Source organism: Panthera leo, chromosome A3 (assembly GCF_018350215.1).
Source record: "Panthera leo isolate Ple1 chromosome A3, P.leo_Ple1_pat1.1, whole genome shotgun sequence".
NCBI lineage: Eukaryota > Metazoa > Chordata > Mammalia > Carnivora > Felidae > Panthera > Panthera leo.
This window is the reverse complement of record NC_056681.1, coordinates 129,371,414-129,396,910: the sequence shown is the minus strand read 5'-3', so window position 1 is coordinate 129,396,910 and position 25,497 is coordinate 129,371,414.

The following is a 25,497-nucleotide window of genomic DNA, read 5'->3' as shown; positions in this document are numbered from 1 at the left end:
AGATAAAAATGAAATATGACCATATGACCTCGTAGACAACTGTAGATCATGAGAACAGTGATATATCATTTCAAATTCATCAATTTTCATCATTTTTGCATTTTATAGGTCTTAGGCCAATCATGTAATTTAAAATTTTTTTTAATTTGTTTTTATTCTGAGAGAGAGACAGAGAGTGTGAGTGGGGGAGGGGCAGAGAGAGGGGAGACTGAGAATCCCAAGTAGACTCTGCACTTGTCAGCACAGAGCCCAACATGAAGCCTGATCCCACAAACCATGAGATCATGACCTCAGCCAAAATCAAGAGTCAGATGCTCAACCAACTGAGCCAACCATGCGCCCCAATCACTTAATTTTTTAAGAAAGAACGAATGGCCAACACATTTTTGTTAAATATCTACTATTATGATAAGCATTTGGCTAGTTGCTGGGAGTATGGCAAATTGCTATACTTTACTCTTAGTCATTTGTCATAATCTAGCCACGCTCATGCTAAGCAGGACTTGGTTTGAGGCCATGTTCGATCTACACTTGACATTAGCCAAAAGGCCGAGATGCGATTGGGCCGTGTTAGATCTAAGAGGTAGTGTCCATGAATGAAACTAGATCTGAAGCCCAGTAGACAGAACAATCAAGGTGTCAATCCGATGGAACCAAGCAAAGAAAAAAAATCATATAAAGGCAACTGTCAAGGAACCCTCATGTAGACCTAGAGAAGTTAGGACTAAAGAAGCAGAGAGGGAGAGCCTGAGATCAGCAGTCTTGCTAAAGTTAGCTGTGGGCTTTTTATAGAGTGACTGCTACCTTTGCTGCACTGAGGGGGAAACTATTAAAAATGTCAGTCTCTCCTCTGACAGGTGAATGTAACTCACCCAGCCCTCAAGGAACTCAAGACTCTAGTCTAGGGTGAGAGAGGCAAAACTGAAAAAAGTTGCCAGAAACCGGGGAGAAATTTTTGTCTCATCTTTTACAAGGGATCTTCTTTTCCTTCCTTCCTTCCTTCCTTCCTTCCTTCCTTCCTTCTTTCTTGAGCACTTTCCCCTGCATTTTTGAATATTATGAATTACATAATTGACTTAAAAACATTTCCTTTCATTGAGTGCGTGAACATAATTTGTGATGCAATTTCAGCAAACATATTAGGTCATTATAATAAGTTCCTTAAATTATTATTTTAGTGATTTTTTTCTCATCACTCCCCCTTTCATTTTATTTGCCACTCAACTAATTTAATTACTTTCTGGAGCAGGAGTGTATCAATGAATATAAAAATATTAATACAATAATTACAGTGTGATATATTAATAACAGATTTAATTTGCATAAAATGATAATAAATGATAAATGCAGATGTAATACATTTTCTGGGAAATCCAAAGAAGGTTTGACAAAGGACCATCTGTAATTTGGATCTGGAATTATAATTAGGAATTAAGTGGACTGATCAGAAGGCTAAAAATGTCCATGGCTAAATGCATAATCACAGCACAGAATGACACAGAAAACCTTCTTTTCTGTATAAGTAAGAAATTGCACTTTCCTCATCTACCTAGAGGATTTGTTCTGGGGACCATATGCAAAGCATTCGAAAACCTTTTCTAGACTTTATGTAGTATTATTATAAAATCTTTCCATTTTTTTCCCTAAGAATTTGCTTGTTTATGGCAACCATTTCCAGTTAGAAACACAAAATATGTTTTTTTTTTTTATTTTCTGCAAAATCTCTTAAGTTTTTTGGGATACTTTTTTTTAATAGAAAGTTATTTACTTCCATCAGTATTTGACTTACTTTGACTTTATTTTTGTCAAATGTTAATCCTCAAACATAAATAAGATTTGTCTGTTTCTAAGATGTGGAATATATGTCCTTTTAAAAATAAAATTTGTTTAAAATGTCTGTTTATTTTTCAGAGAGAGACAGACAGACAGACTGCAAGCAGGGGAGGGGCAGAAGGAGAGGGAGACACAGAATCCGAAGCAGGCTCCAGGCTCTGAGCTGTCAGCACAGAACCCAACGCGGGGCTCGAACCCACAAACAGCAAGATCATGACCTGAGCCGAAGTCGGTCACCCAACCAACTGAGCCACTCAGGCGCCCTTGGAATGTATGTAGCTCTAATTATCTCTATGCTATTATTTATTTTTTTATTTATTCTTAATTTTTTAACTGTTTATTTATTTTTGAGAGAGAGAGAGCAAGAGAGAGAGAGAGAGAGCCTGAGCCAGAAAGGGTCAGAGAGAAAAGGAGACACAGTATCCAAAGCAGGCTCCAGGCTCTGAGCTGCCGGCCCAGAGTCTGATGCAGGGCTTGAACTCATGAGCAGTGAGATCATGATCTGAACTGAAGTCAGACATTTAACAGACTACGCCATCCAGCTGCCCCTATCTCGATGTTTTTAACATCCAAACCAATTGAATTATTTGACATCAACAATTGAATGATGGTTTTCCTTTGTTTTTATGGATTATTTGATTTTAAAACCTTAATTTGTCTTTGGACTGTGTTCTCATTGGTAATATTGGATTGCTCCCACCTTGTCAGTGGACAACACCTTTCTCTAAAAGCAGTTTGAATCTGGAGTGTATTTACTGAGATTTTTTTTTTTTTTTGGCAGAAACATGTATTTTCTCAAGCCTGTGGGGGGGGTATTAAATATTTTTTATTTAGATTTTGTTTTTAACGTTTAGTTGTTTATTTCTTTGTTTTGCTTTTGGAACATTCAGATTGTGTTCTTTTTAGAAAAGAATTGCCCGAGTTAAATATTTGATTATTGATTTGTGCAGTTACAATGGGGCTAATGCTGCAGTCATCTGTGTGCCCAAAGTATTGCATTTGATAGAAGAAGAAACGATTTGGAATATAACGGTAAGATGGGGGCCTTAGGATCAGACAATTTGTATTCTGGTGGTCCTTCTTCAAACAGTTCCATCTTTGGAAAATCACCTACACATTAGCATCGGTTTTGTTATCTATTTAACGAAGATTCTACACTTACCCTGCCTGGGTAACAGACACAACATAACTTGTTCTGATTTTAATTATTATTAAATTGTCATGTTGAATATGATGCCCTGAAGGAGTCTCTAGGATACCAAGTTGAATTACACAAGCCAATTTGAGAATAAATTGAGTAGTTATCTAGTTGAATCTCCCTTTTCCCTGTGGAGAAACTGAGCTGCAGACATAGCTGTGATTAGCCACCAGCCTCAGCAAATCGGGGCCAGAGCTATGACGAGCCGATCAGATCTTCTTATCCAGGAGGAAGCAAAGCTGCAAATATTTTATTGTGTTGAAATGCATCTTTTTTGGATTGTGAGATTTGGGGAAAATATCCAGATATACAGCTTAAATATGTAGGGGGTATTATGTAAGTGGCAACTTGGGAGTGGTGGCTGAGGCTGACCATGAACGCCCGAGTCGCTGTGCTCACCCTAGAATTGCAAAAGCTCTCTTAAAGAGGTAAAGAGACACATTATCCTAATCACAAAGCAAAAGTAAAACACGCCCCCAACAAAAGGGGGAGAGGCTACAGATACCTTAGTTTTAAGACAGCTAAACCAATAATGTATCTAGAGATAGGGGATCTTTCATCAGAGAACATAAAATGAGGGACAGCAAAACCCCGGTGATGGATGCCCAGCGCTGTTGTGGTGAGACAGCCCTCACAGTGTTTTGTTTGCACAATAGCTGGTCTTAATCGTAGACAGGGACACATTGGTTATTTTATGCATGTCATTAGCCATTATTAATATCATCCATTTGATTCTTCTTGATCTACTTCTATACTCACCCAGTAATCTTAGGATCATGGTTTGGCATCCTGTATAGCTTTTCTACACAGTGAGGTTCTTCTGAGTATGGCAATTATTTTCTCATTAGGGAGTAAGAGTGTCATCTGGCTAAATAAAATTATAAATTTGGTTTAGCAGGAGTCTGACTCTTTGAATCCAATTACTGAGAAAAGTAGGTCTATTATAGATATTTTAATAGCTTGGATTATCAGAGAGCAAGGGCATAAGACCAGACGAGAGAAAACCAAAGATTCTCTTAGGATGATTCTAATAATGACTTAAGAATGATGTCCGAGACTTCTCCTGACCAGCAAGGACAAAAGGTGGCATGGACCACGAACTCACGGAAAAAGTGCCTCTTGTGATTTAAATTTTGTGGAATAGAGGAGATTTGGGGGAACAACATTCTAGGGAAATTCAAGGTCAGAATCAAGGAAAGAGTAAAACAATTAGTCACTGAAAATAAGAGTAGGTGAAGAGAAGTAGCTTCTGTATAAAAATAAATTATGTAAAATATGCAAAATCAAATTTAGTATACAATAAGACAGTATACTTAGTAGTTAAGTAAACAGGCAGAAAATTGATTTGAGTCTAAATTCCAGTTCTTCCCCTTTTCCACTTACAAACCATTTGCCCATGGGACTCTATTCTCAAAGATTATATTATATAAATTATGTATATTATTTATATATTTATCTAGATACATGTAGATAAATAGAATGCATATAATCCTCTGAGAATAGAGTGAATATATCTAATGATAAAATATATCTATACATATCTATCAAATATCTCTATCAATCTATCTGATGCTAAAATAGGTCTGACTCATAGTAAATACTTAATAAATGCAAAATGCAGATAAATGTGTCCACGCTTCTCTCTGCTGGTGAGTTATGCATGCTTGAATCTTTTAAAGAGGTCAAAGTAAAACAGATGGCCTGGAAAGAACAGTTCATAAACAGATGTAGGTAAAGAACTGGGTCAACAGATATTGGACAAGACAGGAATGATCATAATGTGACCCAAGGAGCCAGTTTCGGGCCTCCAGGCCTAGACTGAACAAACCAATTATAAGTGAAGATCCAATGAACAATATGTCTATTTCTCGCGTTCACACAGTACTTCCTTATCAGTTGTGTCTATTAGGTTTCAGGTATTAAACTTGCCATTTCACAGAAGAGGGGTAAAATGAAACCATTTGTCCAATATCGAGTGGATGGTTTGAGAAAGATTAAAAACATGGCTTTGCTGTGTTAGGTGAATAATATAGAATCATTCTTTCATTCCCTGTATATAAAAAATACTAATAAGACAGATCAAGTCCCTTTCCTCACAGAGAGTAGTTGTCCAGTGTGATGGCACAGAATATGAACATATAGTCATTTGAATAACTAGTAGCACCTGCTTACTATGATAGGGAGATGTCACGTATTGGGATAGGGTGAGGTTGGGATGGGAGACAGCTCTGTGATTATTCCTCCTATTTAAACATGAGCTTAAATTCATACTCTGTGAGTATTTGAAAATTCTGTTTAGGGAAAGAACTTTTTGGAGTGCCTGGGTGGCTCAGTGGGTTAAGCGTCTGACTTCGGCCTCAGGTCGTGATCTCCCAGTCCCAGTCCATGGGTTCGAGCCCCGCGTCTGACTCTGTGCTGACAGCTCAGAGCCTGCAGCCTGCTTCGGATTCTGTGTCTCCCTCTCTCTCTGCCCCTCCCCTGCTCACTCTCTGTCTCTCTTTGTCTCTCAAAAATAAATAAGAATGTTAAATTTTTTTTAAAGGGAAAGAACTTTTTCTCCTACGATATGATATAATGTGATATGATATGAATCTCAAGAGCTATTATGAGCTTTGCATTCAGAAATAATCATCAGTGGGGCACCTGGGTGGCTCGGTTGATTGAGCATCTGACTCTTGATGTTGGCTCAGTTCATGATCTTACAGTCGGTGGGTTTGAGCCCCGAGTCTGGCTCTGCGCTGACAGCTCAGAGCCTGCCTGAGATTCTCTCTCTCTCCTTCTCTTTCTGCTTCTCCCCAGCTCACACTCTCCCTGTCAAAATAAATGAATACCCCCTTTGTCCCTGGCTGCTTTCAGAATTCTCTCTTTATCTTTGTATTTTGCCAGTTTCACTATGATATGTCATGGTGTTGACCTGCTTTTGTTGATTTTGAAGGGAGTTCTCTGTGCCTCTGGGACTTGGAGGACTGTTTCCTTCCCCAGATAGGGAAGTTCTTAGCTCAGAACGGGAAGGAAAAAATAAGATAAAAACAGAGAGGGAGGCAAACCAGAAGAGACTCTTAAATACACAGAACAAACTGATGGTTGATGGGGGGGGGGGGGGGAATGGGTGATGGGCCTTGAGGAGGGCACTTGTTGGGATGAGCACTGGGTATTGGATGTAAGTGAGAAATCACTAGAATATACTTTTGAAAGCCAAGACGACATTGTATGCTGGCTAACTTGAGAATAAATAAATAAATAATAAACAAATAAATAAAACTAACACATAAAAACAAATAAATAAATGATTAAATAAACAAACAAACTTTTTTTTTTTTTAAAGAAATAATCATCAGTAAAGAGTTCTTAACATACTACTTGAAATTGCCTGGAATTGAATGCCTATGGAGTGTGATATTTGACTATAACATGTAGATTTTAGAAACTTATGACAGAAGTAAATTACACAAGGTTTTTGGGGTCGGAAGGCTGCTTTTGAACATGCTGAAGATTTTAGAGAAGAAAAGCAATAAGCGTGGGACTTTAAAAGTTCGACGTTAGGCACGGATAGAAAATAGACATTTTTTTCCTACAGCTCTGCTATATTGCTATAGAGCAAATATTGCAGGAAACGAAATCCGAAGTCTTATCCAAACGTGGCTGAATTAACAAAGGAAACAGAATCCGTAACTTCCCCAGGTCTCTTACGTTACAATTACAAATAAGTGGAACTATAATGATGGACTTGAGGATTGTGAATTCCCAAATCCCAGGGAAAACAAAAAAGCAAACCCAAACATAAACAACAAAGCAAAACAAAACAAACACATCTCCCTCCTTATCTGAGTAGATTTGCTTCCCGTGGACTAAAGATCCTAATGACACTCTTGCCTGAGGAAATTGCCTTGCTCAGGCAAGTGGAATCTCCTCAAGACCCAATTCCACACTTCTCGTTGCTTCAAAACTCATATTAGCCTCAAATCCCATGGGCGCCTGCGTGGTTCAGTTGGTTAAGTGTCTGACTTCAGGTCAGGTCATGATCTCCTGGTTCATGGGTTCAAGTCCCGTGTCGGGCTCTCTGCTGTCAGTGCAGAGCCACTTGGGATTCTCAGTCTCCCTCTCTCTCTGCTTCTCCTGTGCATGTGCTCTCTCTCTTTCAAAAATAAACAAACATTTAAAAAAATTAGACGGAAATCCCAGTGAATCTCAGTGAGCGCAAACACTAAGTCTGAGAAGAGTTATCACACATACAAAAATATTTCAAGATTTTGCCAACTCATACGTGTAGAAACCTGCGAAATACGTATCAGGATGGATTCTAAGGGTATTTGATAAAGGAGAGAGGGATGGTGAAGATTTGGGTCGGCATGGTACGGGTAGACTGGCCAGAGATTCTGGGTTCAAAGTTACTGGAAGCGCTTAATTGAAACTTAGATTCAGTGGCAACACTGCTTCTCCGATGCTAACGTAAACCCTGGGATACCAAGAGTAGTTTCCGTTTTCCTGACTGAACTTTGCTGTCCTACCATCCCCACTTACCTTTCAATTATGCTGCCCTCAAGCAGCCAGGAGAAGGTCTTGGAAAATGAGGGTGCCATTGTTTTAATTGCAGATCTCTTGCCCCTACAATTGGATTGTTTTAGGCATATTCTTCTCTTTTTTTAGAAGACTTTTTTTTTAATGTTTATTTATTTCTGAGACAGAGGGAGACACAGCATGAGTGGGGGAATGGCAGAGAGAGAGGGGGACACAGAATCCGAAGCAGGCTTCAAGCTCTGAGCTGTCAGCACAGAGCCCGACGCGGGGCTCGAACTCACAGACTGCGAGATCACGACCTGAGCTGAAGCCGGACGCGCAACCGACTGAGCCACCCAGGCGCCCCTAGGCATATTCTTCTCTTATTGCATGTTTTGCTGAGTCTTGGACATCTTTGCTCTAGTCCCATGATTACTGGACCAACACTTCCTGATGGAGACTCCTACTGTTATTAGCATAATATTCTGCTGGAGGTGTGAGAAATGTTTGTTGTTTCGTAGCAAGGTTTCCTCATGTTGAGAAAACCATTACAAGAATTTACAGATGTGACTTATAATTTGAGGTATGGTTTAGGAAATTTTCCTTGAATTTATTCTATTTTTTGTTTCTGTATTTTTGTTTTTAATGTGTTTGAATTATGCTGAATAGATTAATAATTAACTCCATTACATTTTTAATAGGAAAACCAAGGCTAAATGAGATTAAGCATTTTGACCAAATGCACAGGGAAATGAGAGGTGAGCTACAATTAAAAACATATCTATCTGAATCCATAGTATTTTTTATTAAAAAAAAATAATCTCCCTCTTCTAGAAAAGGGACAAAGGCTTATAAACCAATATGTGACAAAACTGGAGACCTTACCTAATGTCTAGCATGAGGCGGGCAATGGATAAGAAAATGCACTCTAGACCAGCATTTCTCAATGTGCCTTTATGGTAGAACTTAAATCCTATATTCAATAGGATTAAGAAGAAAGAATTTAGAATTAAAGTAATGTTAGTGACATCTTGACACAGAATATAGAATTTCTCCTTATATTAAACTCTGGATTATCTACTTATATATTTTATGATACTTTTCCATGCTTTCTGCTATCTCTTTTCCTCCAAACAGGATTGCACAATGGAGCAGCCAAATATAAGACTCATAAATTATATATGCAAATCCACACTTATCGGTGACTGTTATCTACACCATTCAAGCAGCATGAATTTGAAGACAGGCGACACAAACTGGAATCCAGCTTACTATTTTTCAGCTTTGCTTACCTCGGGCAAGTTTCTCGACATTTTCAAACTCCTGTTTTGATGTCTGTAAAATGAGGATAACGCTCTGCAGGGTTGTGGAAAGATTAATCATGATGTTTGGTGTAAAGCATTAATACAATATTCATATTAAGGCTAAACTAAATATGTAATCTTGGGCAGCCAGAACTTTTCGAACTTGTTTCCTCGCCTACAAACTAGGAGCAGGCACGTTCATTGGTGGAGTATTGTAACGATGAGATACAGTGCAACCCGCACTCTCATTGACCCCTGCTAGATACGGAAATTTGATAAAACTGCCCATCACTGTTTCTATCCAACTCACATATCTTTAGCAGGAAAGCAAATAAATAGAGCAGGAGGTGTATTCAACCCAGAGGGCATCATTTTTATCGACTGTATTTCCAAATGATGAGGTTTAAATGCCATTCCTAAAATCATTCAGCTAGATAGAGGTCTTGCCGATGATAAAGGCAAGACGTACGATGCATTAGATGAGAGAATATTTCATAAGCAGTGTCCCTAAAATGTGCAGAGTTCTGAGATATGTCTATTGGGGGATGTAGAACGAGAAGATACTTCCCCTGCCCTTTACGAATTGTTAGAAGGTAGAGTTTAAAATGTAAAGAGGACATTTTTTTAAAACACAACAGACGATCTGGCAATATGTATTAAAAGACTGAACAAACTTATTACTTTTAGACCAAGAATACTGTGTTAATCAGTGAGAAAATAATAGTTTTTGTACAGATTCACCTCAGGGTTACACATTAAAATTATTGTAGAACTTAAGATGTTTTTGTTTTTATTCTTTAAAGGAGACACGTTGAGGAAAGGCAATCATTAAAAGGACATTTTTTGGAAAAATAAATTATGATAGAAGAGAATACTTCCAATAATTTTAAGACACAAAGGACATTCAGTTGCATATGCTGAACGTTTACAATGAAATATGTGAGTATCCTCGTATTAAGCAAAAATAAAACAAAGGAAGTGGTTTGCCAACCTATCCATTTGTTGACCTTCCCTGTTCAGCTTGAATTTCAGTGTTGAGGAAGAGGGAGTCTGTAGTGTGCTGGTCTCAGTCTATTGGTAAGTGATGTGGTGGCTGGACTGGCCCTTGTGTATCTTAGGATTGCAAGACATCTTCAGCAAGAACATCAGGAAACTTTGGAGGGCGGGGGGAAGACTTATTACTTATAAGTCCTGGAAATTACTTGGGGCCACACAGTGAGTTCAAGGAGGAGGAGGAGGAGGAGGAGGAGGAGGAGGAGGAGAGAGAGAGAAAGAGGGAGAGAGAGAAAGAATGAGTGTTCACTGACCTGGGGCACTACTTTTATTGGGGTCAAGTGTGGGAGCCTAGGGTTCCCTGGGCTCACTCTGGGTGAATTTAAAACATAAGAGGATCTAAAGCATGGGAAGAGAAAAACCAAGTGGCCCAAATGGTCAGTTATCGACATCAGCCAATGTCTCTAACATAAAGGACCCTGCAGAGGTGAGGGAGGTGGCGGTGAGCTGGATCTTCAGCCAGACTTGCAGCTGACAATGTGTTTATTTCAGATAGCTGTCTTTGAAGTCCGTGTCTCCAAAATCAAAGCCTAAGTCAGGCGCTACCATTACAAAACAAAAACAAAAATGTGTTTATACTACAGAGTACCACACTGCAGACTACATAGTTGTTTTGGCTTTTTAATTTTTTATTTTTATTCCAGTCGGTTAACATACAGTGCAATATTAGTTTCCGGTGTACAATATAATGATTCAACACTTCCATACATCACCTGGTGCTCATCACAACAAATGCCTTCCTTAATCCCCATCACTTAAACCATCCCCCGACTCACTTCACCTCTGGTAACCAGCATTTGTTCTCTATAATTAAGAGTCTGTTTCTTGATTTCTCTCTTTCTTCCCCCACCCTCCCTTTGCTCATTTGTTTTATTTCTTAAATTCCACATGAGTGAAATATGAAACTTGTCTTTCTCTGACTTTCTTCCCCTCCTTCTCTGCTTTGCACAGTGTCTCAAGTAGACGGTAGGTCTCCTCTTTGACTTCAAGTTGTGTCAAACTCCTGGGTTCTGCTAAAACTCCCCTTTCCTTTCATCTCTCCAATCTGAGAGCAGCAGTGTCTACTGCCATTGCTAATCTCAGGTTACTTTAAGATCTCCTGTTTGTGCATTTATCTCTGATGTAACCCATCCTGTGCATTGAGTCCCCTCCCTTTAAATACTCAAATTGTGGAAAGAACCCAAATGTCCATAAACTGATGAATGGATAAAAAAGATGTGATACACACACACACACACACACACTCACACACACACACACACACACACACACACACACACACTGGAATACTACTTGGCAATGAAAGACAATGAAATCTTGCCATTTGCAGCAATGTGGATGGAACTGGAGGGTATTATGCTAAGTAAAGTAAGTCCACCAGAGAAAGACAGCTGTCATATGTTTTCAATCATATGTGGAATTTGAGGACGTTAACAGAAGACTGTAGGGGAAGGGGAGGAAAACTAAGTCATAAACAGAGAGTTATAAACCATAAAAGACTCTTAAATACAGAGAACAAACTGAGGGTTGGTGGGGGTGGGGGGTTGGGGGTTGGGAGCTGGGGAAAATGTGTGATGGGCATTGAGGAGGGCACTTGTTGGGATGAGCACTGGGTGTTGTATGTAAGTGATGAATTATGGGAATGTACTCCCAAAGCCAAGAGCACACTGTATATACTGTATGTTAGCTAGCTTGACAATAAATTATAATATATAAATGCATACATACATACATACATACATACATACATACTCAGGGCTAGGGGGTACCTGGGTGGCTCTGTGGGTTAAACATCTGATTCTTGATCTCAGTGGAGCCTGCTTGGGGTTCCCTCTCTCTCTCTCTTTGCCCCTCCCCACTGACTCCTTCTCTCTCTCCATCTCTCTCTCAAAATAATAAATTAATGTAAAAAAAACCCCTCAGTACTAGTTGTCTCTGCCAGATTATACCCTGACATATATAGAAATAGACAAAAATGTTAAAACATATTAATTTGAGGTTTCACATTTGATGAGGTAAGTTCAAAAACTTTTACAACATTCAAGATTCTGTCAGTAACAATCTTTCATCTCTAAATAAGATTGTGGAGTTATTTCTGCCATGAAAACTGTATGTGTCTTTTATCTGTATGTATACATAGTTATTGTCAATGGTTTTCTTTTCATTTGCCATTCTAACTAGCTATTCTTTATCTTATAAAACAATGGATTTGTTTTTGACTATCCACGTTTAAGCACACTTCTTGCAACACATTTTCATTTCATACTGGGATTCTGCAAAAACTTTGCAAGAGATGATCATCCCTTCTCTACTCCACAGTTTTAAGTATAGGCTACAGTTTAAGAATATGAGTTTGGAGTCAGAGAGGCATAGATTTGAGTGTCAACTCAGACATTTAATTATCTGTGTGACCTTGGTAGAGTTTCCTAATCTCTAGAAGTCTCCATTAAATCCTTGGTAAAAATAGAGATACTGGTTGACATCATTAGGTTGATATGAGTGGTAATCTTGAAAATGAATGCAAACTACTTTAAAATGGGTTTCCCAATTATTAAAAATTCAATATAACCTCTTTATTTTAGTATTATAGTAAGTATGAGTTTGGCCATTGACTTGAAATATACTTCATTTTATTAAGGAAATATTTTGTGTGTTTGGGTGTTTGTGTTTTGTTTTTAAATCAGGAAAGGATTTTGAAATTTTAAAACTACTTTTTAAACATAAAAGATACCATCTGCCTGTTTGATTTTCATCTACACACTAAGATAAACTCTTCTAATAGTGGTGATCCATTTTCCCACTCAGGAAGATTGAGATAGAGTATTAATTTCCTCTAATTAAACTCTAGGTTTGTCCAATATGTTTTATCTATAACCCAGTTTTGATACATATTTATATACTGTGATAGCCACTCATAAATATTTCAGATGGTAAAAGGCCTCTAATTTTGATGTCTGCAAAACTGAGCCTCTGAGATGTCTCATGAAGTCTATATGCCCTTGGCTTCGGGACCTTCCTTCTGCAAACACTTTAGACACTTTTTATACATCAATGATGACTACTCAGTATTAAACATTTATTCTCCAGTATTTAGTGAACACTCAATAGGTATCAAAGATTGTTTTATTTTCAGGAAATACAATAAATAAAATTTTTAAAAAAATCTCTATACTGCAGATACAGAGGAAATGTGCACCTGTCTCAATAGGCTATCTAGATAAATGAGAACAAAAAAAAGGTCATCCTTGAGAATTCCTAACTACAGATCCATGTTAGATTTTCTAATTGAATTCATATTAACAATGTGCCCTCCCCTCCAACACAAAATACTGAAAATGAAGTTTAAAGAAGTGCCAGGTTAACAATGCCATAGTAATTACAGAATCTGATGCAATTCCTATCCAGAAACAAACATTTTAAAACCAATTCTAAAACTACTGTTATATTAAATACAACTGCATAATTTAAAAAAAATGCTCAGTAGATCCACAAAATAGAAACCCCTCATGAATGATAGTGAACAAAAATAAATGAATAAAATCATAAAATATGTTTCAAAAGTCTACACATAGCGGATTCCTCAGATGCAAAATGTCAAAATTTCAATATGTTTAAATAAGTCATATAACAATAAAAGGATAATAATAGAACAGGAAACTATCCAAAAAGTTCAAGCATATTTAGAAAAAAATAAATATACAGAACTTCTAGAAATTAAAAGTTTAATAATTGAAATAACGCACACACTAAATTCACAAAATGAGCAGATTATTAGACATAGCCAGAAAAGAACTCATGTACCAGTATAGAGCAGAATCAGAATGTAGCACCAAAGGTAAAATACAGGGACTATGGCTAAAACGTAAAAGAAATTTACAGTTTCTTTGTGTTTTTTTTTTTTTTACAATTTCTTTTCCAAAAAAAATGCAATATTGTGACCCAAAAGAAATATATATTTGCTCATTCAGATGACCATTGGATATTTCTCATCTTTGGTCTTCATACAAGCTTCCTGGCTTAGAAGTCCTAAAACCATTGGAATTACCTAAATAATGAGATCAATAAAGATGTTTTTCATTGTGTAATTCAGGTGACTTTTGGATGGCATCTAAGGGTGGGGGCTAGTTGCAAGTGGAGCCAAACATGTCATTAGAGGGTGGAACTTTCAGTACCCTCCCCTACCTCCGATATGGGGAGAGGGGCTGGAGATTAAATTAATTGCTAATGGTCAATGGTTTGATCAATTAAAGCCTATGCAATGAAGCCTCCATACAAACTCAAAAGGACTGGATTCAGAGAGCTTCTGAGTTGGTGAACATGTGGAGATGTAGGGAGAGTCGCGTGCCTGGCTAGGGCACAGAAACTCTGTCCCTCTCCCATGCACCTTGCCCTGTGCATCTCCTTCATCTGGCTGTTCCTGACTTATGTCCTTTAACAATAAACCAGTAATCCAGTAAGTAAAATGTTTCTATGAGTACTGTGAACCGCTCTAGTGATTAATCAAACCCAAAGAAAGGGTTGTGGGAACTTCTGATATATAGGAAGTCAGTCAGAAGCACAGGGGACACCCCAGGCTTGTGATTGGCATCTGAGGGTGTGGAGGGACAGTCGTGTAGGACAGAACCCTTAACCTGTGGAACCTGATGCTGTCTCTGAGAAGACTGTGTCAGAATTGAGTTGAATTGAATTGAATTGTAGGACATCCAGCTTGGTGGTGTGGGGGAACCACCTACCCCAATATAATTGGGACTTAAAAATCAAAAAAGAAAAATGAGAGATTATAGCGTACCTTTCACATTTAAGCAGAATCCAGAATGAAAGGATATACCAAGGAAATATACAAATTGATAATGACCGTATTCTAGAACTGATAAAAGTATGCAATCCTATGATTTATTATTTTTTGTAAATTTTAAGCAAGATAAATGGAAATTCATGACTAGGAAAATTACCATCAACCCTCAAAACACAGGAAAACTAACCTTGTAGAAGTAAAGAGTGAAATGTTGTCAGTATTGATGTAGAAAAATTTATGGATTTGAGAAATGTTTAAAAATGTGAAGTTAATCAGCTTGTATGATGAATCGAATACATGCTGTAGGTAAGAGTAAGCTATCAAAGATGGCAGTCAGATTGTGTAATTTGCATCACTAAGTGGGTGGTGAAGCCATGCTCTGAGATATGGAACAATGGAGATGGAAGGAATAACAAATAAGAGCTCTTACATGGGTATATTTGAGAGTGATCAGCATCTAGGTGGTAATTAAAATCTCGGGAAATCATGAAATTGTCTGGAAAGAGATTATGGAGAAGAAGAGTGGAAGGCTCGGGGGAAGATTGTAGGACTCTCCAATCTAATGGCTAACTATAGGAGAAGCCTGTAAAGATAATCACAAAGGGAGAACCAAGGGGGATGGCTGTCAGTGCTGTTTTCACATGGGTTAAACCGCGAGTGCATGGTGTGACAGAAACCAGGTGCGTTTCAAGAAAGAAAATAGAAAAAGCAATATGAGAAAAGTAAAAAAATGCCCTTTGTATTTAGCATACTGGCTGTCTTTGATGAATTTACCAAGGTATGTTATAGGTGAGGGGGCCAAGGAAATGGCCACCTTGGAATGAGTTGAGATACAAGAGAGAAATGAGTAAATGTGGACATTAAGTTGGAAGTCTTGGAAGAAATTTATCTGTGAAAGGGAGGGTTATGAAGGGTATAGATTCACAGAAAAGTCTGTTTCAAACTTAAGTATATGTATATAGTTTTATGGAGTTGGAAAGAATGACATTGTTTGATGACTATCTTGATAATGCTAATAATGGGGAAAGCGCAGAGCCCAGGGCACAGGTGGAGGGCTTTGTGTCACAATGAGGAAAAAGTTCTCTATCACAGTGGTTCTCAAAGGGTGGGTTTGAGGCTGGCAACATCATCCTTGCAAATATTTGACAGAAACCCTGAGGGTGGGGACCAGCAATGAGCGATTTCACTAGCCCTCCAGGTGATTCAGAGGCATGCTCAGGTTTGAGAATTACTGATCTATTGCACCAAGACTGCAGAATGACAGGATGAGTATTGTGCAGCTCGGTTTGTGTTTGGTGAATGAAAGCTGAGAGATTTCCCACTTAATGGCTCGAATTTCCTTAGTTCAGAAGGAGTTACCATCAAATAACAGTGAAAGAAGAGATGAGTTGGTCCAAGTTGGAAGAGAGAGGAAAATGTTTCATGCAGAGAATACATTGACGAGAGTAACATAGTAACTTGCCTGCAGAAACTGAGGTCCTGTTTGAGGCAGGCCATCATCAATTAATAGTAATACATGCCTTGCTATGTGAGCTTTGTGCACCATAAGCAGAGAATGTAGCCCATCTACATATTCTTCCCCCTGAACTTTTTCCTGTTCGTATGCACCCTATTCCTGTAATCCTTAACACTATTATTGAATCCAAGAAATCAACTTGATTCTAAAATCAAGATAGGGACATATCAATAATCATGGGATTACATCCTAAGGATGAGGGAAAGATCCTAGTTGTTAAGTGTTGGATATAAAAGGGCTTTGGAGATGTTTAAAAGATTTCCAAATCTAGAGACAACTCAAGAATATTCTTAGTGTCTCAGTTAAATATAGATGAACTTAAAACAGAAATGTGTACAATATGCCAATAGAAACCATGCTTCCCAGAGTAATGGCGACAGCAAAGGGCAGTGGGTAGATGTTCCATAACTGCCTGAAATGCAAACCGTAACTCCTGAACTCTGCAGGGAAGAGTTAACCTCGAGACTACCTGCATTCCAAAGACTGTGAGCAATTTGACAAAGGCCAGGCTAGAGGCTGCAGAATTTTAACTTATTTAACTACAAAGTGCCTCATTGCCCTGAGTCAGGGGTAAATTGAGGTAGGAAGATAACTGGCTATCAACGTCAAGAGGACTGTTTCCTAGTGGAGAAAGATGTGGCTGCACCAAAGCCAGACCTGGACTGGAATCAATTACAGAGACGGTTATGAGAGAGGCACTTGGTTACAGGGCCTGAGGAAAATGGTTTCAGACAAGCTGGTGCTTAGTGCGAGTGACAGCACCAAGATGTTTCTTGAAAAGGGGAAAGTGGCAGATATTTAAGGAGCCAGCGAACTTCAAGCACCACAGGAAGAGCTGTTAATAAGAGAGCAGAAAAGTCTTGAGAAAAGGAGGGGATGGCATCTGAGAACATTGATGGTGCTCGCTTGAAGAGACAGGAGGATGTCTCGATTGTTAGAGGGGAGGAGAGGATGAGACCAAACAGGCAGAAATGGCAGGACACAGACGAGGGCTGCAGGTGGAAACACTGCAAGAAGATCCCACTCCTGTGTGACAGTGTGAGGCAGAAATGACCCCAGGTCAGAGGGCACGGGGTTAGAAGTACTTCTCTCAGAGCTCTGTAGCATGTCGTGTCTTGGCCTACATATGCAGAGGCCCCAAACTGATATGCACGATCCAGTCTGAGATTTAAAACAATTTTTTTAATGTTTATTTTTGAGAGAGACAGAGTGCAAGTGAAGGAGGGGCAGGGAGAGAGGGAAACACAGAATCTGAAGCAGGCTCGAGGTTCTGAGCTGTCGGCACAGAGCCTGACGTGGAACCTGAACCCGTGAACCACAAGATCATGACCTGAGCTGAAGTGCCACCCAGGCGCCCCTCCAGTCTGAGATTTTTTAAACATTTTTTTTAATGTCTATTTATTTTTGAGAGAGAGAGAGAGAGTTCAAGCAGGGGAGGGGCAGAGAGAGAGGGAGACACAGAATCTGAAGCAGGTTCCAGGCTCTGAGCTGTCAGCCCAGAGCCTGACGTGGGGCTCGAACTCACAAACCGTGAGATCATGACCTGAGCTGAAGTCTGGCACGTAACCGACTGAGCCACCCAGGTGCCCCTCCAGTCTGTGATTTTTAAAGGTACATCCCCTTAGTCATTTATCTGGGTGTCTACCCATCCCTAAACACATGCTGCGTGGAAGGCAGAGAGAAATTGGAAGTATGTACATCTCAGTAAGGGTAAGATAAGGTGTTGGGAACACTTATCTCAGGGTGGGTGTCAGAAAAGGTTTCAGAGAGGAGATTTGCCTGAACTGAGACTTGACAGATGTGTGGCAGCGGAAGGAACAAACCCCAAATGTGGAGGCCCAGACAGGTGAAGAGCTCACATGAAGTAAGATATCCCTGTAAACGAACATTCTGGCAACATAGTTCTGGAAGGCGGTATTGTCGTGGCGGGAAGTGAACGGGCCATGTAGACAGACAACGTGAATTTGAATTCTTGTCTGCCACCTACTAGCTTGTTAACTTTGGTCTCACTGCACAAAACGTTTGAGTCTGTTCTCTCATCTGTAAATGAAAATGTTGCCATTTTCCTCACCGGGTTTTGTGAGGATTACGTGAGGTCGTATGTGTGGAAACTTGCATGCTCCCTGGCATTTTGCTCCCAGGATCTATAGTTGGATGACAGCGAGGAGACGTGTAGAGAGTGTGTCCCATCGCCATACCCCTGCTTCCTTCCATCAGGGTCAGAAATACAACATTGAAGCTGTCAGTGCTGTTCCCTGAATTGGGATCTGGGTGGATTGATGGGAAATATCAAGGAGAGAGGGGCTGAGTGAGGCATAGATCACCATAATAGTGACTGTCAGGAGGGAGTGAAAGGTGCCCGGAGGCTCAGTAGGAATAGGAAATCAAGAGAGAGGAACGGTAGCAATGGGGTGCGGATACTGCATGTTGCTGCAATGGTCAACTTAAGGAGTATCCATTCAAAAAATGAGTGCGTTTCACATGGAGAAGGTGTAGAACTGAGGACTCAATATTTTTTTAATTTTTATTCATTTATTTTTTTTAATGTTTATTTATTTTTGAGAGACAGAGCGTGAGCGGGGGAGGGGCAGAGAGAGAGAGGGAGGCACAGAATCTGAAACAGGCTCCAGGCTCTGAGCTGTCAGCACAGAGCCCGATGCGGGGCTCGAACCCACGAGCTGTGAGATCACGACCAGAGCCGAAGTCAGACGCTTCACAGACTGAGCCATCCAGGAGCCCCTGCGGACTCAGTATTTTGACTTTGGAAATCAGTTTTTGGTTCCATGGACGCTACCCGCCACAAAGGGCTCTCTCTGGCACTGAACCGATGGAAGAAATGAAACTTGTCTATGCTTTACGTCACTGCAATTTGAAAATATTTCCCAAGTGCAGGGACAGGCTGACTGGCCCCCACGTTACCACAGAAAGTTTTTCCTAAGGAGGCCGTGGCCCTTGATACTCCGTGGGGTGGCTCCCGTGGACCTGCCTCCTTGTACAGGATCTTAGATCCTCGACAGAGTTTACAGTAATGCCCTCTGAAGACCAGCCAGCTGGACCCAGGCAGCACCCTCCGAATATGCAGCATGGTGGGGACACGCTCCTCTGTGCTGAAAGGGGTCAGTGGACTGTTGTACTCAGCATTGTTGGGCCGAGTGAGAGGGAATCCACTGCCAGGCTCCGCATATACTGCTCCTGTCAGAGAAAGGGAAAAAAATCCTCCTGAACCCCATACCCTTCCATTTCACACGGGAGTCATTATGTGGAGGTATTATCTCCACTCCTCTTCCTTCTATCCTTTTTTTTTTTTAAGTTTATTTGTTTTGTGTGAGGGAGAGAGAGGGAGAGAAAGAATCCCAAGCAGGCTCTGTGCTGTCAGCACAGAGCCCCATGTGAGGCTCGAGATCATGAACCATGAGGTCATGACCTGAGCTGAAATCAAGGGTTGGACACTTAACTAACTGAACCACCCAGGTGTCCCCTCCCATTCTTTTTTTTAAAACCCTGCAATTGGGTTTCTATTTCATTTCTTCACTGAATTGTTTGTCTTCAAGATCACTAATGCCTTCCAGGTTGCCAAATATAATGATCACATCTCTGTCTTCATTATACACTCTTAGCAAGCATTAACACTGAAGATTAATTCTTTCTTGAAAAGCTTTCTTTTCTGAGCTTGTGCAATGCCACATCCCATGACTGTGTGGGAATTTCTTCAGGCCCTCTGGTCCAGGCAACGTGGAGGGCCCAGAGGGAGTCGTTTCTTGATTTGCTTTTCTGTCTTAAGAAATATTCTCTCTAGGTCACTTAATGAAGACATATGACTTTCCAATGCTATCTCTGTGTTTATGAAACTCAAAGTATATCTATATATTTGGGGTTTTTAAACATATTGACTTGTTTTTATGTGGTGTTCAACATTACTGTGCTCAAGATTGAGCCCTCGCGCTAGGACTACAGGGTCCAGTCCTCTGACTTCATGACTCCTGTGTGTGTGTGTGTGTGTGTGTGTGTGTGTGCATGTGGGTAGCATCACACAACTGCAGAGTATTTAAATATAAGAAAATTAATATAAAATCATATATAAGAAATTTGGCATTTTTCATTTTTAATATTTTTCTTTTTAGAACAGCCTATAATGTCGGTGAGAGGATGCCCACCAGACAGTCCTCACACTCTGGGGAAATAACTCTGTCTCTAGAAAACCAGATTGTGTCCCTGCTCTTCTCCCATCAAGGCTGTCACCACAGCACAGAAGCCCAGCAGAATCCAGAAGATTGAGTCCTGAGTTGTCACAATACCAGGAACACCTTTGCCGGTATCAGCTTATTTACTTTGTCCAGAGGCCTGTCAGGAAAAGCTTAATGGTGAAATATTTTGTCTGAAATAAACACAGACTCACTTGGCTGTTTGGAAACAGCAGATTTCCAATCTATTTATCCAAATAGAACTCTGCTCGAAGGAAAAAGGATGTGTGGGTGGGTGGAAAATATGTTATTACGATAATTGAGACTGTCCCCAATGACTGTCTCACACTTCGACACAGATCACTGCCTACCTGCCAAGATTTTAGAGGAGCTGAATAGTTCCCCTTGCCAGACAAAACTCTCTCACCTGCTACCTTAAAAAAGTCTACTGGTAAAGGTTATTTAAGCATTTGAACCCATGAAAAGACTATTAATTCTGGGCAATAACTCAAGTCTGGCCATTTTAGTAAGGGTCTCCTCCCAAAGGAAAAAAATATAATAATCAGCAGTCTTGTGTGCTTACAGTTTTAGAAAAACTGCTAATATTTAACACCTGGCACTCATTCTAAAACTTAGCGTTCCATTAATAATCTTCCTGATTGTCTTCTGTCTCCTTTTGATTTACCCCATCTGACATATATCCAGCCCACTGATTTGGGTTCCAGCTTAATGAAAAGGTCATCTCCCTCATAATAGATAGGGCACGGGTCCAGATATACAAGGGTTCAATCATGAGAGAATTTTGGGGTATGAAAGAGAAACAAAAATCACCTATTTTAGAAATTTTCATTTTATTGCTTCATGTAATTCAAATTAGTTAATACAGTCTAATATTTATGTATTTGGGTTATTTATGGCATATTGCTGGTATTTGGTAAGAAAAAAGACTTTTCAGTTTGTAAATTTCAAAGTTAATATAGTTTTATAGATTTTTTTTTCCCCTTCGCATCTGCCTAGCAATATTCTACTCTGTCTTTGGGGCTGTATTTCTCAACCTTTGCTATAGGCTACAATCATCTGACAAGGCTCTGCTGAGAACACCGCTCCAGGTCAAGTTCATTAATTCCTCCTCCATGAAGGTTTTCTTTCCACCAGGTAAAAACATTGTCTAAGTAATTTTAATCTTCTGAGTTTCCACAGGACTCAATTTGGAATTTCACCACTTCATTTAAATACAATTAGGGCATATATATGTGCATGTGTGTTTTCTTTCTTCACTTGGATGTGGGTGTCTTGAAGGTATCTTGAGCTGTGTTGAGTTCCTATCATCCATATTCTTCTCTCTACTCACCCTAATCCTTGAGCATCTCCAACATGTGCAAAAGCATCTGGTGGTATCAGAGTGGGTCTGAAAAAAACCCAAAACTAGAACACAAGAATATGCCACTGACGGTGACAAGAAACAAGGTTGGAGTTTCCAATCATTTTCAAAAGCATGTGCAAAGTGCATATCCAGACAATGCCCAGGGCAATAGAGTATACAGAAGGGCATTAACAAGCAACTTGAACCCAGTTCAGAGAAATGTGCAATCTGTGGGGTGAACTATTGCACACTGATCACGGCAATAAAAAGAGAAGGCTCTAAAGCTATACTCCTGCGTTTGAATTCTATCTCTAATATTTAATAGCCAAGTGTTGTGCATTTTGCTTGCCTTCATGTTTATGTATTTTTTGATCTGAAAAATGTTTGTAGCAATAATAGTACTGACCTCATGTCACTGCTATAAGAAAGCTTGATGTACAAAAACATTTAACACATGTCAGCCATGTGTAACTTTTAGGTAGTGAATAATGCAGACAGTAAAATTAATACATATAATCTTATTATTTAAGAGATGCCATTTTACCATGCATTGCCCTGGCATTCAATAATATTGGTGATCCAGAGCACTTTTTCATAGTGAATATACGTCATACCTACTCACCACATGGGTTAATTCCTTCTCACTATGGGCACCTGTCACGTATTTGTCAATTATAGGGTACCTTAATTGAAATGTGCGTGTTTTCTTGGAATAGAAAGTTTACTGAGTGTTTTCCATTTCTTAATTATAATTGAAATGCTAATACTATAATTGCTTTGAAGAATAGATTACAACATACCTGACAGAACGATGTAAAACTGTCACAGAAAAAAAGAAAATGTGATGTTGTCTGTTTTGTTTCTTTTGTAGACAATGTTTGCCTGATGTCTTTAGAGCCAGTGTCATCATATCCGGTATGTAAATGGAAAATCTGATGGACTTTCTTTGAATTTGTTCCTAGGCATTTTACAATTTGTGAATGTAATTCCATCCAGATGTCCTAATTAAATGGCAATAACAGTAAAATTTTATGCTGTATCTAGGATGGGGGGAAGAAGCATCTTATAGAGGAGGGCATTAAGTTAATCCAAAGTAAAAGAATGTTAACTGCAGAATGAAACATTAATATTCAATTTTTTTGTCGCTCAAAGTTACACTGGATATTTCCATGGAATTATACGTTTGCACACGCATTAACAAGACGACAAACAACTCACTTTCAAAATGGGAAAATGGATTAAAAACAGATTTTTTCCTAAAGACTATAAACAAATGGTAAAAAAGATACATGAAAAGATGTGCAACATCATAAGTTAGGGGAATGCAAATAAAGCCACAACTAGATACAACTTCACACCCACTAGCATGGCTATAATAAAAAAATAGACAATAAAAAGTTCTGTTGACAATGTGAAAAAATTAGAACCTTCCTACACGTTTTAGTTGCAATGTGAAACCATGTACCAGTTTCTCAAAAGTTTACACATAGAGTTACCATATGACCCAGCAACTCCACTCTTGGATATATACCTGAGAAATATATGTACATGTAAAGACTTGTCCATAAATGTTCCTAGCAACATGATTCATAATAGCCAAAAAATGGGATCAATCCAGATGTTCATCAACTGGCAAATGGATAAATAAAATGTAGTAAAGACATCCTCCCTTATCCCCGGTTTCATTTTCTGTGGTTTCAGTGAGTTGCAGTCAACCATGATTTGGAAGCAGGTGAATCTCTTTCAGACATGTTGTCAGAAGGTCATTAGTAGCCCAACACTATGTCACGGTGCCTACATCATTCATCTGATCTCATCTTCTCACGAAAGCCTTTTATCATCTCACATCATCACGAGATGAAGAAGAATGAGCACAGCACAGTAAGATATTTTGAGAGAAACAGAGACAGAGAGACAGAGAGAGCATATTCATGTAACTTTTATCACAGGATATTGTTAAAATTGTTCTATGTCATTACTGTTATTATTGTTAATCTCTTACTTGCCTCATTTATAAAATAAACTTAATCATAGTTATGTACGAATAGAAAAAACACTAAGTATAGGCTATGATACTATCTGTGGTTTCAGCCATCCACTGGGGGTCTTGGAACACATCTCCTCTGGATAAGGGGAAACTATTATACATTCAAATAGTGGCATATTATTTGGCAATGAAAATGAATAAAGTGCTAATACATGTCACAACATGGGTAGAACTTGAAAACATTAAACCAAGTGAAAGAAACAATTCACAGAACACAGATATTATCTGATTTCATTTCTATGAAATGTTCATAATAGACAAACATGGAGAGAAAGAAATTAAATCATTAGTTGCACAAAGTTTGGGTATGTGATTATTAAATGACTGCAAATAATACAGGCTTTCTTCTTGGGGAGATGAAAAATGTTCTAAATTTAGATTATGTGATGGATGGACACTGTGAATCTATCAAACATTTTAATTATACAATTTAAATGGGCAAATTTTATCTTACATGAATTTTATCTCGATAAAGTTGTTTGAAAAGTATATTTTTGGTGACCAGATGTTTTAAACAAAAAAAATTGTCTTCCATTTCAGTTGATACAATTATCATTCATCAAATCATGCAAAATCAGTAAGTCAGAATTTTCTACCATTCTGCCACTATAATCCCTACATTGTTTTCATCTTCTATACTTCCTTTAATCCTGCCTTCATATATCTATATCCATTTCCTTCCAGCAGAATTCTTTCCTCCTTTGAGTTTATATTTCTGATACCTATTGTCATGTAGAAAACCCACAAAAGAGATATTAAATAATAACCATTTACTTATTCATTTTTTAAGTTTATTTATTTATTTTGACAGAGACAGAGAGAGTGTGAATGGAGTAGAGGCAGAGAGAGAGAGAGAGGGAGAGGGAGAGAGAGAGAGAGAGAGAGAGAGAATCCCAAGCAGGCTCCACTCTGTTAGCACAGGTCCCGATGTGAGGTTTGAATTCATGAAACTGTGAGATCATGACCTCAGCCAAAATCAAAAGTTGGATGCTTAACTGACTGAGACACCCAGGCACCCCGCATTTATTTATTCCTAGTAGTATATTGGACCAGGCTCAATGAGGAAGAGTTGTTTCTCATCCATGTGGTGTTGGGTGATTAGGTCTGACTGAAGCTAAAGTATCCAAAATGTCCTTATTTCATGGTTGGCAATTTAGTTGGAGTAGCTAAAATGGCTCTGGGTGGCTCAGAGTGGCTGTATCTCTCTCTCTAGCCATTTGGTCAGACTTCTTAGAGGACTCAGGGCTCTAAGGAAGGAACATGGAACCTGCCAGTTTCTTAAAAGTTGGGCCTGGAACTGCTTATTCTGTTCGTAGGAAAATAACTGGCACATCATAGGGATTCATTAAATACTTGTTGACTCCATGCATTAATAAGTGCTCTTCAGATGACAAACATTTATCTGTGTTTTGAAGACAGAAATATGCATTAAGCTAGTCTAGTAATTGTTAGGGAAGTGTTTCTAGAAGAGATGAAACTAAGCAGAAACCACAATGCTGAATAGAAAAAGGATTATATTGTATGTTTGTACATCCAGTCTGGCTGAATTTGGGACCTCTAATCTGCATTTTTTAGTCTGTTCTACTCCCACAGATCTGTATGGAATTTGGCTTATTTTCTTTCATATGGTCTAGTTTGAATGGTTTTATCTTCACCTTTAGAATTCAGTCACTTCCTCCTGTTTTGGGAAAAGACAACCTAGCTTATGGC